Below are 17,510 nucleotides of genomic sequence, written 5' to 3' on the forward strand. Positions count from 1 at the left end.
AGGATTTATCACTACTATTCCAAACATACCAAACATGGTCAGGCTACCCCTTTCAGGTCAGAAATTACAACTGAAGCACATCTCAGGGTAAGTAAGTAAGTAAGTAAAGTTTTATTTAGCATAGTTACTTAAAACCGTTGCTACAAAATATCTCACTGCAAATTTAAAACCAATTAAAAGACATTATAACCTAATGATATTTGCAACGCATTAAAACAAGCAATTATTGTAGCAGCATTTGTCCTTATACCTATCTGCTGTGTGGTAATTCAGGCTTTGGCATTTTCTTCTCTACTTGTGTTAAAAATTTTACAAAGCAACAATTAAGCTGCGTGTCCTCGGGTGCAAAACATGCCAACACAGCTTGTCTCTGTGTGCGAATGCCTCTCTGGTTAAAAAGTGGTTTTAAAAACTGTCTCCTTTCCTCAGTTAATTCTTTACATGTACAGAGGAGATGCAGCATATCTTCTTGCACTGTCCCACATAAGCGGCAGTTGGAATCGGATTGGGTTTTCAGCCAATGTGGAAAGTGCTTTGTGCATGGCAGCAAGCCTAGTCTGTATTTCAAAAATAGAATTTTTGTATGTTTAGCAAGACCCAAGGCTAGATACTTCTGAGCCCCCAGAGAGGAATAGGTGCTCAGAATCATCCAACCATGCGACCTCCTTGTTAAGGCTGCCTTATCTTCAATCCAGGATTCGTTTCGCACCGTTTTCTTTATTAGTTTTTTAAGGAGGTTGTGACTTGTGGGTGTTGCCCAAAGTTCTGTAAGACCCAGCGTTGCCACGCATATTGCTAAATATTTCACCGCTGGTGATGACTCCTTCTGTTGTAGCTCTGTCCATAAGTGCCAATTTAGGGTGCCAGGTTCAGATTTCCTTACTTTGTCCCAGAAGATGATTGTTGCACCTTTCCTTGCAATGGTCTGTTTTTGCACACCAAACTCAAGCCTAATCTGCGCTGGAGAGACTCGTGTTGGTAAACCAAAAATTATTCTGTATACTTTTGCAACCACAGCATCCAAGAGCTTCGAGTCCCTCCCCCTCTGTGCCTCGCTCCAATAGGTTATTGTGGGTAGAAGTTGTGCCCGTATAACTTCTACCAAAGGAGCCAGTGAAGGACCAGTCAGTCTGGAATTGAGGTTTCTCATTGAGACTGCTAAGGCTATGCCTTTCCTTTTAATTGTTTCTCTCTGGGTTACAAAGTGCCCGCCTTTATCAATGATCACCCCCAAGTATTTATACTCATTGGCTGAATCTATTTGAATCTTGTCCCAAAACCAGACAGGTCTTTTCTTAAAGTTCTTTTTGATTGTCATGGTTTTTGTTTTTTCCAGGTTGATATTTAGATCATTAGCCTTAGAGTATTTACATGTGATATCAAGAAGACGCTGTAAACCCACCTTCGTTTGGCTGATCAACACTAGATCGTCAGCGTAGAGTAGGCAAGGTAATATTAGATTCCCAATTTTTGGCGAATGCGAGTTGGTTGCATTCAGTAACGGAATCAGATCAGCTAAAAACAGATTAAATAGCGTTGGGGCCAGTACGCAGCCTTGCTTAAGGCCTTTTGTTGTTGGAATTTTTCTCGATAGAGTTGACCCGTCACCGAGTTTTATTTGCAGCCAGGTTTCAGTGTGCAAATTAATTAGCAGGTTCAAAAGAGCCTGGGGAATGCCCCAGCCTGCCAATTTCAACCAAAGTTTATGTCGGTTTACATGGTCAAAAGCTGCCCGATAATCGATGAAGCACAGGTGTAATGGTGTTCTTGTATTCTCAGCCTTATCGATTAGCAGAGCCATTGTTATTATATTTGTTATGGTCCCAACAGATTTAGAAAAGCCGGTTTGGTTTAGGGGGATGATTGAGTTGTCTTCCGCCCAGAGTTGCAGTTCGTCCAGCAGCGTACCGGCAAAATATTTTGCCTCATTGTCCAGAAGGGCAACTAACCGATAGTTCTCAGGTTGAGTCTTGTCACCGGATTTAAAAATTGGTGAAATTATCGAGGTCCGCCATGATGGAGGAAGACGGCCTGTTGTCCTTATCTCTCGGAACAGAGGACTCAATGCCTTCGCCCAGTATTCTGTATCTTGTTTGTAAAGTGCGGGTGGGATTCCATTTGGCCCCGGTGCCCCTTCTTGCCTTCCCTTCTTGATGTATTTATTGATAGATTTTATATGAGCATTTAAGGGAGTAAGTCCCAGTAGTTCCCCTTCGTGCAGTTCCTCCGGAGCTGCATTTTCCTTATTTGGTTGATAGTGCCGAATCCTAGACTGCAATACGTAGTCCATGCTAGTTTCAGCTTGCAATGCGTTGTTCCTTTGAAGAAAATGATTTCCTAGGAAAGTGGCCCAGTATTCCTCAGATATGTTTGAAGATAGACCCTCATGCGTTGGATGGGTAAATCTTTTTATCGTTTCCCAGAAGCTCGCACTATTTTTTAGCTTAGAGTCCACATGCAGTTTCGCCCATAAGGTATCCTCATTGTCGTGCCTAGCTTCCCAGATTGCTTGCTTTAGGTATAGTTTCTGCTGTCGCAGTTCAGCTAGTTTTGTGTTGTCGGTTGGATACAGTCGAACTTGCCGTAAAGAGTAGTTAATTTTCTTTTTGATAGATTTTATCTTGCTCTTTTGCGGCATGGTGAAATTAGTAGGACCCTGCTTTGGTTTAGATTTGATTGGGACAGCAAAAGATGTTACCAAGGCATGCGTGTAGTTTGTCCATTTCTCTGTTTCGTTGGTCCCTTTCCCTGTTTCAAATAAAAGTTTAGCAGCTCCCTGAAAATTGTCTTGCGATGCTAGCTTGAATTTTATTTTCCTAACGTTGATGGTAGCAGTAGTGCCTGGTAAGCCTTCCCATTTCGTTGATCCTAAGATGTTTGTACGCAATATAAGTTCCTGGGGGCAATGATCACTATCTGCTTTATCTCCCATACTGAATGAGAAGATTTCCTTAAAGAGAGTTAGGGATACAAAAGTATAGTCCAACGTTGAACTTTTTTTTAAAGATTGATGGGTGAATGCATGAGGTATATCACCTGTAGTTCTGCCATTTGCTGCGCGCAACATAAGATGTTCAAGATCCTCTATAAGAAGTTGTCCAACTTTTGATGGAACTGCTGTTAAGTTGGTTCTCTGTTGCGGGATGTTCCATAGCTGGTTAATTAAAGAAACTTCCTCCACTTTAGATGACCGACTAGATGCAAATTGAAGTCTCCTGTCAATATTGTGTCTGGTGTATTAGCTTCACTCATACAAGACTCTACGAAGCTGACTAATTGCTTTGCATCGTTAGATTTCCTGTTAGGGTGTATATATGTATTTATTATTACTATCTCCTTGTGCCTATTCCCTAGGTGCCCCTTTATAGAGGAGATTTTGATAGCAATGGATTCCGGTGTAGTTAAGGACACTAGTTTGACAGAATTTGCGCAGATGTTACTTGCGTAGGTTACCAGGCCTCCCTGCAAATGGCCAAATTTTGCTTTTTTAAGGGCTGGTGCATAGAATCGTATATATCCCTGTAGATGTGGTGGATCCGTCATCCAGGTCTCCTCGAGAGCGATAATATGGAATGACATTAGATAATTCATGAAGGCACGGTCCGACGATTTGCTATTTAGCCCGTTAATGTTCCAGGAGCAAATCCGTAATAGGTTTGTTTCACCTTCTGAAGTGTTGTCTTTGCTGTTCTGTCATCCACCTGTTCCTTGGTTGGAGATTACCCTCGTGCCCCATCCTGAGTCTTCTTGACAGCGGCCTAGATAAAGATGAATCGGATTGTCTGCCTTTGTCCTGTGGCTGCCTCATGCTAACCGGCGAGGGTCCCCTTGCCCCTCTCAGTATTGACTTAGGGGTGTACTGTTCTATCGGTCGACTATCCCTTTGGCTCTGTAATAATGGAGCTGGATAACCAGGTGAAATAATCGGTTTTATTTTTATGCCCCAGTTTTCAAATATCGAGGCTTGTGCAATGCATTCCGACCTCCATATTGTCCGTGTGGTCTCACCCTCCCTAGGATCCCCTCGGCTGATGAACTCTACTGAGACCAGATCCGTTGAGTTTACCTCCATTAATGAGGGTATATGTGTGTACATCTCAGGGGATCACGATGCAAACCTATGAGAGGGCAGCCTCACAGCAGTGATAAACCAAAGAGGCTATTTGTCACTACCCAGACATGCCACACAATTATGACACATGTCCTACCTTTTACCTGCGCAGCACTTTGCCCATACACTAATGTGTAATGAAAGGGAAGTTGCAGACATGGCAACCACTTCACATGCCATGTCTTGGCACCAGTAAACTGCGCGCGCAGGCCCTGCAGTGGCAGAGGCCTGAACCATGTTTGAAAGGCTGCTTCAGTGGGTGGGGCAAGCAGCGCTGTAAGCACACAAGTTTTAGTGGGGCAATGTACGTACCTTCTTTAGTCAGTACAAAACATAATAGCGATAACAGTTGAGGGTTCAAAGGGGATGTTAGTGAGAGAGATAAAGCTCATGACACCAGGGTTCATATCATAGTTGAATTTTTATTGTTTTCAAACGAAGTAAATAACATATAGATTGCACACAATACGTTTCAAACAGTGCGAAATGTCCCAAGTGTATTATGAGAACCAAAAAACAAAACAGTTGAGTGACATCAAGTGAAATATTTACAAGGTTTCTAAAAATGTATTCTTCAAGGAAAGCAACCATTTAAATGATGGGTATAACAGAATGTTTCAGCGACTATATATTCAGTCATAGGCACTGGCTATGTGGTTCGCTTCCATAGCGTGTCGACGGTGTTTCGACCCGGCTGTGGGTAAGGGGTCTTGTCAGGACCAGGGGAGTGGGGGACATCTGAGTCTTACAAAGCTCAATCACTAGTTGGAGTGTGCCAACCCTGTGTTTTAAAAACCAGAGAGTAAAATGTACTCACAGTGAACCCAGCCTGAAGGCAGTGAATGAGCAGTCGATGATGGTGCTCGGTGGCAGGATGCAAAAGGATGCTAGTTTGTGCAGGCCGCTGGTTGGTATATGTACTCCGCAATGGGTTGGGAAATGCCAAGGTCAACAGTCAGATCCAGGCAGACTGTCACCAGCCATCGAGCTCAGTGCCAAAGGCATTGTCCTTGGCATTTCCTCGCTCGCATTCACCAACGTCAAGTTGGTGAGCGCGAGTGAGGAAAATCCACCTCCAGGTGAGATTTTTCCTTCTTTGTGATCGCCAACATCAAGTTGGCGAGTGCTAGCGTGGAAAATAAGCCTCCCGGTGAGATTTCTCAATGCAGGGGGTCAGGTTTCTCATTTGGAGTGGTCACGTATGCTCGCGACCGCTTGCGTTTAGAAACTGCCCGGTCGCAATGAGAAAGCTGCCGCTCGAGTAAAAATCTACTCCAGCGGCAGAAAAGGTAAGCTTGAGCTGTGCATGGTACTGTTCTCAATGATTGCACAGTACAGACAAGCATCCGGCACTGTGCAATCACCGCGGATGGCATTTTTCTACAGAACTCGGCCGCTTATGGACTTCCGCATAGTGCAACAGAGTTTTTTTGCACTTCGCGTAACCCTGGGCGTCCGATTCGGCTACGCCCACCGAGTAGGCGTAGTGTTGCCTTCTACGCATTTTGCGTAGACAGCGTAGCCGGCAACACTACGCCCACTCCGTGTGCGTAGCCGAGTCGGCCGCCACCCGCCTCCCTCCCGCCCTCCCCTAGAAACATTATTTAAGCAACTACCCTGAAAAATACAATTATAAAGCACTTACCTTGTCAGGGGCTCGTCCGGGGCTCCCTCTTTGAATAGCGTCCTTTCCTGGAAACAAATGCGCATGCGCGGGCGGCCGCGCATGCACATTTCTCGGGAGAAATGCGCATGCGCGGCCGCCCGCGCATGCGCCTTGGTATCCAGGAAAGGACGCTATTCAAAGAGGGAGCCCCGGACGAGCCCCGGACAAGGTAAGTGCTTTATAATTGTATTTTTCAGGGTAGTTGCTTAAATAATGTATCTAGGAGAGAGCGGGAGGGAGGTGCGTAGTGGGGCTACGCGGAGTGCGGGAGTGGGCGTAGCTTCTCGCCCACTTCGCGTAGCTCCGCGGAGCCCCACTCCGCACACTACGCCCAGGCTTCGCGTAGCTTCGCATGGTGCAACTCTGCAAACTCCGCCCATAGTTATAATAATTATACTTTTTACACATTTAGCAGTGCGTAAGAAGAGCCTCGTGAGTTTCAATGTCCTAAATTCATCGTTATTGCAAAATTATCCTTCCTACGTTTGTGCTGTTTGTATGGCATGTGAATGTAGCAAAATCTCTCAGAATTGAGCAATAATGTACTTGAACTGGCTTGAATTATCTTGAATTTTTAAGATTTCGAATTCGACCCACCAAAAACTAACTTGCAAAAGTAAGTATGTAAGGTGTCACAGGATTTTGGCTGCTTGCGCTACCTTTTGTTATGCTGCGCAATATTGACTTGTACAGTTCCTGAGATGAATGCTACTGTCCGTGTAATACAAAATGTTCGGTAGGACCCTGGTGACAAGAGTGAAAACAGCCAGGATATGGCACACTTCGGTAGGGTTCAACCTCCTGCTGGCAGTGAGTTTGAAGACTGGCACTGAGCGAGAAAACTACCCACATCTTTAACTCCGCAGCACATTCGTCAGACCCCGGTAAAAGTCCTCAGATGTCATACAAACCTGATTATATGGATTATAAATCTATGCTTATTTGATTTTATAGCAAACCATAAACAGTGTCATATTTAATGAAAGCATATATACTGGTGGTCTTTTAGCAATATAACATGAATTATGAATTCCTATAACTAACTTTCGCTGAGCTCATTCATATATCGTGGTTAGCAATCTGAGCTTGGCAGGTGGCGCCAGAGAGCTAGAGAGAGAGAGTAACGCTGCAGTGAACGCCATTCCGTCTGGACGCCAGGTTGCCGTGGATCCTGTGGGCTCCTGTCGTTCGCAGCTCCCTTGCCTTTTGAAAACGCGGCTAAAGTGGCTAAAGCGTCCCGCAGTTGAGGCCCGTAGCTGAGGCTGAGGCCGTTGTACTGGTGGCAAGGACGGGAAAGTCCATCTCCGCCCGATACCGGGACAGCTTCGGGACAGCATCGGGCGGGCTCGGTGCTGCGTGTAGGCCGCTGGAGCCGTTGGAGCCAGCAGAACGGAGCCGGTAAGCAGAGTGGGGGCCATGGGCCATGGGCAGTGCGGCCAGTGCGGTCTGCAAGCTAAGTTTGAAGCCTGAAAACCTGAAAACAGATAGGGTGAGGGGGGCTACTAGAGGGTAACCTGGGCCGCGAGCGCCGCTCCCAGCTGCCTCCAGCGGTCAGGACACCCATCCCCACCCCACACAGTACTCACCTCAACCCGTCACTCTGACGAAAAAAAACAAACTGTAAACTGACAACGCCAGAAGCTAACGCCCTTCCTATGTGTAGGGGGTGGAGTGCTGCAAATTCCTCCACAGAATTTCGGACTCGCCTCAGTGTAGCGGAGAACCGCGAGCCAAACCAAAAACACGGCGGAGCCCCCCACAGCGCGACGGGAGCCACAACTTGCCTCCCAATTCTTCCTAGTGTGGCAAGAGTAGTGAGTCCGCTACCAGCAGTGTGGGAGGAGTGAGTGGAGAAGAAATAGCTTCCAGCACGTTTCTAGTGCTTCATCCATAGCCCTAGCACGCTAGACCAGGCGAAGGAGGTGGTGAAGAGGGCGCACCCACCATGCATACCACTTTCAACAATCAACAAGGAAGTGAAGTGAGGTTGTGTAGGGTGCGGGAGGTGAGACATGATGCGAGCGTTGCTGCCGGTAGAGGCGGTCGCAAAGTAAGAGCCAGGGGATGACCGTGAAGGTAGTCTGACTAGGTCTTATTTGCCAGCGGTTCCCCCGCGTGCTCAGCTTGCGGGCCGGACTCTCCCAAGCATCCCTCCCACCGCAGTTTCGCCAAGGAAGTATAAAGAAGGGGAAAAAGAAGGGGCAGCAGCTCGAATTCACGTAAGGAGGAAGGTAACACTAACGTACCAACCAAAGCAGAATCCTAACTACAACAAAAAAGGGGAAGCAACGGTAGAGAGATGAGGTCAGGGAGGACACGAAAAAAAAAACCACAAGTACTTAAAAAGAAAGCCAAGAACAAAACCTCTACCCCCTCCACCGAGGAAAGTACGGTTACCACATTAATACCCCCGACCTACTCCCTCTTCGGTACAATGAACTCCACTGGCAAATTTACTTTCTTAAAAGACCCAGTATCCGTAATGTACACTATGCCAGTAACATCGAACGGTCTTCAAAAGCCAATGTCTCCAATGTCATCAAGCAAACCAACGAAAACGACAAAGACAACAGACATAAGGGCTTCATCACAATCTAGCTCTAACTTGACCCCAAGGAGGGTAAATGATGTGGAGGTAAAAACCAAGGGTGTGCATATGCTTTGGGAAAATAGCAAACACACGATACAAACTCAAGCCCAAGTGCACACGGAAAACAAAAAACAGGATGGAGACTCGAGACAAGTTAAACACCAAATATTACCTGAAGCAATAACGGAAACAAGTAATAAACAAAACAATATAGAAAGGAAAACCACATTTTCTGTCTCCCTGACATTTGATATAAATTTGGATGACTTAATGGCCGAAACTCAAGAGGCCTTTTGCAGTAACGAAGGGCAGTGCAACATCAGTGCCTACAACGAAGCACATAACGAACATCCAAACAGTCACTCCACTCCAAGGCAAGAACTGTGGCTTAATCAATCAGAGACAAAGCACAACAAAGAGACAAAGGTAAACAAACAACCCTGGGGAGGCCCCCCACTACAAACCCAAACGGACAACAAAGGCAGTACACCATCACACATGGTGAAACAAAACGACAAAACAAATGCATCCAACTCGGAGCAAACAAAACCCCATAACAAATCACAAGGGACGAAGGGGGCGCTAGAGGGCGCACTGCGGAATGGTTGACTTGTAAGTCAGCTCCGCCGGACGGGTGCACATAACGCGGCCTTTCGACCCCTGAAACCCCCGCAAATGAGCAGACAAAGACATGCTGGAAAATCGGAAGATGCGACTTGAACTCCTCTGGTGAAGAGAAGTTGGGAAATCTGACTTAACGCACAAAAAAGACGAAAAACGAGTAGGAGGCGAGTGGCGATCCAAGATGGCCGCACCTGTTGCTCGGAGCCGCGGCTGATTCGGACTGGCGCCTGCCCAGATGTGGCCTATAACCGGCGAGTACACCGCCCAGGCACTGTAGTGGCCGTTTTTCTTCGAGGCAGAACGCCTGAAGTTGTATGTGGACTGTCGGGGCGCTCTTGATGGGCTTGCGTGTCACGGAGGACAAGATGGCGGCGACAGTGGAACGCACGGACTGCGCATCAGTGCAGGGGCGGAAAGTGAACGTGCGGAGAATAAGTGCGATCGGACCGGAGAGAAGTGCCATCAGAGGTCGCGGCTGCCCGGTAGTGTGACGAGAAAGTGAAGGCAGATCCTCCGCTGCTACTTGTGCTGTGGTCGGGGCTTATGATAGTGCGTGGCCCCCCGGAATGCATGGAGGTGCGGAACGAGCGTTACAGACGAGCTGGCAGGGGCGCCAAACAGTAATCTATGGACTTTGGGAGCAGGCTGTAGCCCTGTAAACGGGTCGCCACTGTGATTCCCGTCTACAACAGTGCGCAGACATCAAGGTGGGCACCTACTACACGCTGGCGAGCTGAGTGGGAAAAGTAGTCCCCCCTCTACACACTGCACGGAACGACACGTACAGCCCAACTAGCAGAGCGGGTGGGAACTGCTGATGTGTTATCTTGTCGGCGGGTGGCCATCGCTGGCCGGGTGGCAGTGGCAGACGTCCTAATAGGGAGTGCTGAGGTGAGGAGGGGGAGACAGCGCGGCTCTAACAACGCCTCTATCCCAGCCACAGTAAAATATCGAGAGGACCATGCAACCTTGCGGACATTTCAGATGAATACCACTGGCACACGGGGGACATCCAGGACACCCCAGCGTCGGAATACAACGTCAACGCCGGCCCCGGGAGCGCTGCGACATAGTCCTCTCACGTGTGCTGTCACTATGGGGAAACCAGATAAACAGCAGACCAAATTGCCCTTCGAAGCCAGGAGACAGACCAAAGGTAATTCGGCAACATCGGATGCGGAAGGAGACCAGGAAGTGGCGGACGGGACCGGCATGGAGACAGTCCTCAGGGCGATTCAGCAAAGTCTGCAAGACATGAACGGCAAGCTGGACAGCGTAGTGCAACGTGTGGACAGCATGGCGGCAAAAATCGAGAAACACGATGAAAGGATAGTGGAGGCAGAAAGGCGGATCTCCACTGTGGAGAATGAGTCCAGAGTCACATCGAAGGCATGCGGCGGCATGGAAAAGACACTGGAGGTCCTGAGGGCCAAGGTGGAGGACCAAGAAGCGAGATCCAGACGAAATAACGTCCGCATAGCGGGTCTGCCGGAGACCACCAACACGGGTAAAATGGAAAGCTACATCGAGAAGATGCTGAAGGAATTGTTTGGGGCTGACAATCTGTCGGAGGTCTTCCTGGTCGAACGAGCGCACCGATCCTTGGCTCCTGTCCCGAAGCCGGGAGCCACCCCGCGCATGATAATTGCCCGCTTGCTCAACTATAGAGACAGAGACACAGTTTTAAGACTCGCTAGAGAAATGGGCACGGTAACGTATCAAGGCAGCACACTGGAGTTCTACCCAGATCACACCATGGCTGTACAGTTGGCGAGGAAAGAATTTGCGCAAGTAAAAAAGAAGCTACGTGAGCTGGGTTTGGAATACGCAATGCTCTACCCTGCAAAACTCAATATAACTAATGCGGAAAAACCTGTGATTCTACCGACAGTGCATGCAGCTCAAGAATATATCAAGAAATTTAGTAAGCGGAGGAAGACACAAGGCCGAGAGGACCGGACAAGCGATAACGACTAAGGAACTGATTGATTGAGGAACTCAAGTTTCACCACAATATCCAGCAACAGACGATTGCCAGAGGTCTCGACTGCGCATATTGACGGAGGGGCAAGGATGAAGCGAATATACTACACGAAGATGTCTTCTTTTTTTGCATATAGTCCGACAGAGGAGGCCATGAAGGCATCATGTGAGCAGCCATAGCTGGCAGTCTGGACACGAACTGTTGTCCTGCGCAGTGAGTACCATTGCAGCCACGTGCTCAGACCGGCAGATATGTCAAATGTGGCAGTGGAATACGTGACTACTGTGAGACTGCGGCGGGGAGTGGGAGAGGGAAGAAGGGTTATTGTGATCATTAATAACGACCAAGGCACCTGTCCACATCCACCATGTGGATGGAGATGTGTGCACCTGGCGACACCCCCCAAGCGGGTGTACCCCAGATCAAGTTCTACTTTTCAATGGGTTGTTACAAGGGGATGGCTTTGGCAAAGTTTGGGTGCTAAAGTGGGTGGGGGGTGGGAAGGGGAGCAAGGGGATGTTCCTATAGGTTCACTGTGGCTGAGAAGCATTGCGACCTCTCTATTTTGCGATTGTATTAATACAACTGATGTACTTGTCGCTAGGCATTATGAACGTATATTAATGATGACACAAAATGTGACCGTGCTATGTGGAAGAATAACTCACACAATGCCATGGCAGTACCCGTAAGTAATGGTCCGGCAAGACCTGACACTCTAAAATTCATAACATGGAATGTCAGAGGCTTGGGTAATCCGAAGAAAATAAGGCAAATGTTTGCTTATTTCGATAGACTACACATAGATGTAGCCTTCCTGCAGGAAACGCACACAGCGGTGAACAATACTTCTACATGGGGGAACAGATGGGCAGAGTCAGTCACAAGTTCTAACTACTCGTCATATTCCCGAGGGGTTAGCATTCTAATACGGAAGGGTATACACTTTCAGATTTCAGACACTCACAAGGATACGGAAGGGAGAAGTGTGATAGTAGTGGGAACGGTGAGACAGCACAGGGTTGCATTGATAAACACATATGGGCCTAATGTAGACGACCCGGGCTTTTTTGAGACACTCTGGCATAAAATAGCTGATATCCAGGTAGACAATCTCATATGGGGTGGCGACTTCAATATAGCGCTGAAGGAGGGACTTGACAGATCACTTCACACGGCGGAACCACATGTGAGGGCAAGAGCGAGGCTCCAAGATGCTATGGAAGATTTGCGGGTGGTTGACATGTGGAGGGTTCAACACGCAGGGGAATTAGTTGCTACACACATAAACGCGGCACACAATAGTTGGTCTAGGCTAGACTACTGGCTAGGCACACAGAATATGCTACCGTGGACACACAATATCACGCATCTCCCTAGAACACTTTCGGATCACAGTCCTGTACTACTGGAATTGGTGATTCCTCATTACAAACCTCCGCCTTTCACATGGCGATTTAATGCTGCCGCACTACGTGACCCATTGTACGTAGACACCATCCAAAAAGCTATTATCGATTATTTTGATCTAAACAGCCCCACGGTAGACGACCCTAGCCTGCTGTGGGAAGCCTTCAAGGCCACACTGCGAGGGGTATGCATTAGCACGACCACAGGCATACTGAGGGACATCAGGCAACAGCAAAAAAATCGTGAAAACGCCATACAGGCACTAGAGCAAAACTATACAGCTACGGGGGACACAACGCTACTGGGAAGCATACAAGAACTACTAGCAGAACATAAACAGTTTGCAGTGGATGAGCTCAAATATATCTTTAAACGCAAAACTGCCAGAATGTATGGGGAGGGGGGCAGGCCAGGAAGGGCCCTAGCAGAAAAAATATGCACAGGGCGAGCACCTCAGCACATTACGGCAGTCAAAACCCAATTAGGTACGGTGACGCATGACATTACGGGCATAATGAGCGAATTCATGGACACATACTGCAAACTATATGAGGCACGCCCGTCGATGACACAGCGGGACCTATTAACCTACATGGAGGACGTAGAAATAGCATGGTTATCTGCGGGTCACAGAGCGTACCTGGCTCGCCCTATAACGATAGAGGAGGTTATAGAAACTATTAAGCGGCAACCAAATGGCAAAGCACCAGGGCCAGACGGCTTTGGGATAGAATTTTATAAATCATTTCCAGACTTACTTGCCCCACACCAAGTCCGTTTATACGGCGCAGCACACGAGGCCCAAACATTGCCACCATCCATGAGGGAAGCCTTACTCATTGCGCTGTTGAAACCGGGCAAAGATGAGGAACAATGTGACTCATACCGCCCCCTGTCGCTCATAAATGTGGACACAAAAATAATCGCAAGCTTACTGGCAGAACGACTAAAACCACTAATGCCTCTCCTGATACGGCCCGACCAATCCGGTTTCATACCAGACAGATCGACAACGCACAATACACGCACGTTGTTTGCGCTAGCGCATTATCTGGCCCCGGACGTAAAGGCGGTGGCGGTGTTACTGGATGCGGCTAAGGCGTTCGACACTATAGATTGGCCCTTTCTTCACGCAGTACTAACACGCATGGGGTTTCCGCCGATTTTCATTGGGTGGATCACGATGCTCTACACAAATCTAACTGCACGCATTAGGATCAACAAACATGTTTCGGACCCGATTAAAATATGCCGGGGCACCAGACAGGGTTGTCCACTCTCCCCGATGCTCTTTGCCCTCATTCTGGAACCCTTAGCGTGCAAAATTAGACAACATCATCACTGCTCGGCCATACAGATGCCATCACGCCCCATACATATATCGCTCTATGCAGATGATATGGTCCTTTACGTAAAAAACCCCGAACAACACCTCAACTAAGCATGGGCGGATTTTGCGGATTGGCAATCCGCGAACTTGCGTATTTACGGATTCGCAATCCGCGAAGATCCGCGAACTCTAGCGGATTTGCGGATTTTTCCGTTTTTTGTGTTGGCGCGTGTTCGCGCCGATTTTGGGACAAGTTCGCAATTGCGAACTTACTTTTCGGCTTGCAACGGCCGCGACTATGTTGTTTCTACGTCTGGTTTATCATCACAGGTTCACAGCACCCTCTGTTTCACCACTGCCACCCTCTGGGACACCCATGCCACCCTCTAGTACATCCTCACTGGCACCTATTAGGTTTATTTATCACTGTAGATTATGGTGGTTGAAAAAAGCAAGCACACCTGCCCTTCTTCAACTGCCATCAATTAATTTGTGTTTCATTAATGTGTCAGTAATTTTGAAAGTTCCAGTCTGGCTGGCACCTGCTTCCTTCCTTATCTGTAATTTGCTTTTTGTTGCAGTGAAATTTTTTTTTCACAGGACCTTTATGGTGCTATTCTATGAGCCTGCTGTTTGGGTCATAGCAGGGTCATAGAATAGTTGCAAACTCTGGAGGGGCCCATCAGGAAGCACTACCTTGAATGTTACTAATGTTAAGTTTGAACTTTTGCACCTGCTCATTGCTTTCAGTTTAGCTAAAATCGTTTTTTCTGCAATTTCGCGCGTTTTTTGGGGCGCGAATCCGTGCGAGATCGATTTCGGAAGCCGCGAATACGTGCGAATACAAAATTGTTTTTGTTGCGACGTGTATGTTCGCGTGATCTTGCGCGTGTTCGCGAGGCGCTTCTAGCTATACGTTTGCCAAGTTACCCTATCGGTCGTACACGGGCGCGGCCATCTTGTTGGCGTGACGTAATTCCGTTTCCGCCCGCTATGTGTAATCTCGCAAAGTGTGCTGCTCGCTAGTACAATTTCGCGCGTACTCGCAAGGAAAATCTCGCGCGAACTTACCCACGCGGTCGTGAACGGGCGCGGCCATCTTGTTTCTCATTCATTGCTTTGGTTCTGGGCATGCTTTCTCTATCCTCTCTCAATCTCTGCCATCCTTTGCTTGTTTGAAGTTTTTTTGATCTAATTTTACTTATTATCTAACCCTCTATTTTTCTAGCTCTATATTTTTGTGTTTTCTGCAGCTTTTAGTTACTTTTAAACTACTTTTTTAAACTCTTTTCTTTTCTTCTTCACTATTCTATTTCTTCTTTATCATTTAAGTTTATTTCTGCCCAGACCATGGTAAAGGGAGCCGGGAAGCACCCTGAGAAGGGGAAGGGTCCCGCACCCCGTGCCCGGCTCCCGTGCGGGCGTTTAAGGGGGGAGCAAGTGGTCCCGAGGGAGATCTTCAGCGCGGAGGAAGTGGCGGCACTGATCTTCCACGTCCAGCGCCGCCTCCCCAAGACGATCCTGGGAGGCGGCAAGATCGCGACCGGCTATGGCATCCGGGAGCGTCGCAAGCGGTGGGAGAAGGTGTGCCGGGCCATGTACAAGATCTCTGGGGTCCGGCGCACATAAAACCAGGCCACCCACCGCTGGACCGATGTCATGGACCGGGAGCGGGACTTGCTGGACGCGCTCGGCGTAGAGGTACCCGGGCTTGGTGAGTAGTAGTAGTAGTACATTTACTACTCTGTTTTATCCTGCTCTGTTATTTGCAAATCTTTGTTCTTTACCAAGAGCAATAATGCTGCCGATTACATTGAGGTAAATTATATTTCAAAATCTTCTATGCATTTCAGGTGCACTGCTCTCCTTCTCAGTAGCCTTGCTTGCTACTATGCTTCTTTGTTTTGTATGTTGTGTTCAGAAGCATTTCATTGGCCTGAGAAATTATGTATGAGTGTACTGTAAAGAAAAGAACTGCGTAATGCTAGACAGTAAGGGTCATATTTTCAATTACCGGCGCATCCCTGCAAAGTAGCAGGGATGCGGCAGTAATTGTGTGCCATGCCACCACCACCCATTGGCCCAAAACGTCACAGAAGCCTTATGCATCTGTGCCGTAAAGGCAGCGCATTGCTGGAGTTGCGTGCCAACGATGGCGCAGCTCCAGCAATGCTCTGGGGTACCCTATCTCCCCAATGCTGCATCAAGCCGTACGTCGGCTTCAAGCGCGCAGGGTTTGAGTCATGCATCATTGTCCTAAAAGTGACTGATTGACATCTTGTAGATTTCCCTCAGCCACTTTTAGGATTCGTTCCTGCGCAGGTACGCCCTCCCTTGCGCCGGAACGCCCCCTGATGGCGCAGGGCTTTACAACGTGATGCATCGCCCATATGCCCATATGTGTTTTTTTTTTAAATATATACGCCGCACCAACACCATGGCGAGTCTTTTGTTCTGCCGCTGCGTCAGAAAAGGCACGCAACAATGGAGGAAAATCAGCCGCAACTTCCGCAAGGGACTTATAAATCAGCCCCAACAGACTGAAGTCCAGTCCTTCCTTTAGACAGTCACATGGCTATCAGAAGAAATAGTGGCGGTGGTGGCGGGTGGATTGATAGTTTGAGTATTCACTGATCTGCAAGCAGGATGGACTTTGTCTGTCACGTGTTGCGCACTGCTGCCTGCAGTGCCAGGCCTAGGCAAACCTCTTTAGTAGTCTGTTTATTGAGTTACATAGGAACTTTCTAAGTCAACGTTCCGCAAATCAGGCAATACGAATAACGTAGTATACCACATGAGATAGATCCCGTGGAATAGTTGTCTATCTATTTGCTATTTTTCCAAAATATGTTGTTATTGTTCTTTTGAAATGTTTGATTTGGTTGAAAAATCTCATCCATGTTTTCTGGTTTTTCTTTCTTTCATGTTGTACATCAGCTCCCCCCAAGGGCAAGAGGACACAGGAGGAGGGTGCTGAGGATGCAGGCCAGGATCGGGCAGGCGAGGGCTCCTTTGCTGGCCCCAGTAAGTTTACATTTTAATAAACAGTACCTATTTTTTCCTAGCGTTCCTCATTCGATTTTTTCTAAATCGTCTTTGATCTTCTTGTAGACTGGATATAAATTCTTATCCTGCCTCGAATATGACTCCCTGTGGTATTACTAGACTATTCTTATTAGTCTGTCTGTGTAGCTAACTAAGATTGGACATTTGGCAATTCCATTGGACTCCCATTATATTCAGCAATACCTCTATGCACTGTCTCCTTACTGACTAGATAGTGTGGCAGAGTCATTCAGCTCCCGAAGTCACCGATTATAGATCCCCAATGATCTCTAGATTATCGTACGCAGGACAAGAGAGTAGTACGGAGTCACAGCACAGTCAAGAAGTGTCAGAGGCACTCATGCTTGTAAAAATTCCAAAACCTTTAGCTCATCCACTCTAGTCTAGAGGAACAAAAACCACAGAGTCTATTTAAGTGTAAAAGCTTTATTAAAAGTAAACACATTTATTAAAATCTACTTTGTCATAAAACTATTTAACTGTAAACGGAAAAGTGGTTAGTGCTGACGATTAATTGGACACATTTCTTGTGGTCGAGCCGAACTCTCACCTAGTTTGAACTTGATCCTGGTCGTGTTCTTAGGACTCAGGAGTCAAGCTTCTGTCTGTTAGGAGAAAAAGTGGTGCGTGTTAAAAATCAAAAGCAAGCATTCATCAGTTGTGCATAAAAGTGCAGCAAGACAACAGCCTTCCCTGGAAAATGGGACATTTTTACTATGGAGTAGACAG

This window comes from Lissotriton helveticus, chromosome 6 (genome assembly GCF_964261635.1).
Source record: "Lissotriton helveticus chromosome 6, aLisHel1.1, whole genome shotgun sequence".
Classification (NCBI taxonomy): domain Eukaryota; kingdom Metazoa; phylum Chordata; class Amphibia; order Caudata; family Salamandridae; genus Lissotriton; species Lissotriton helveticus.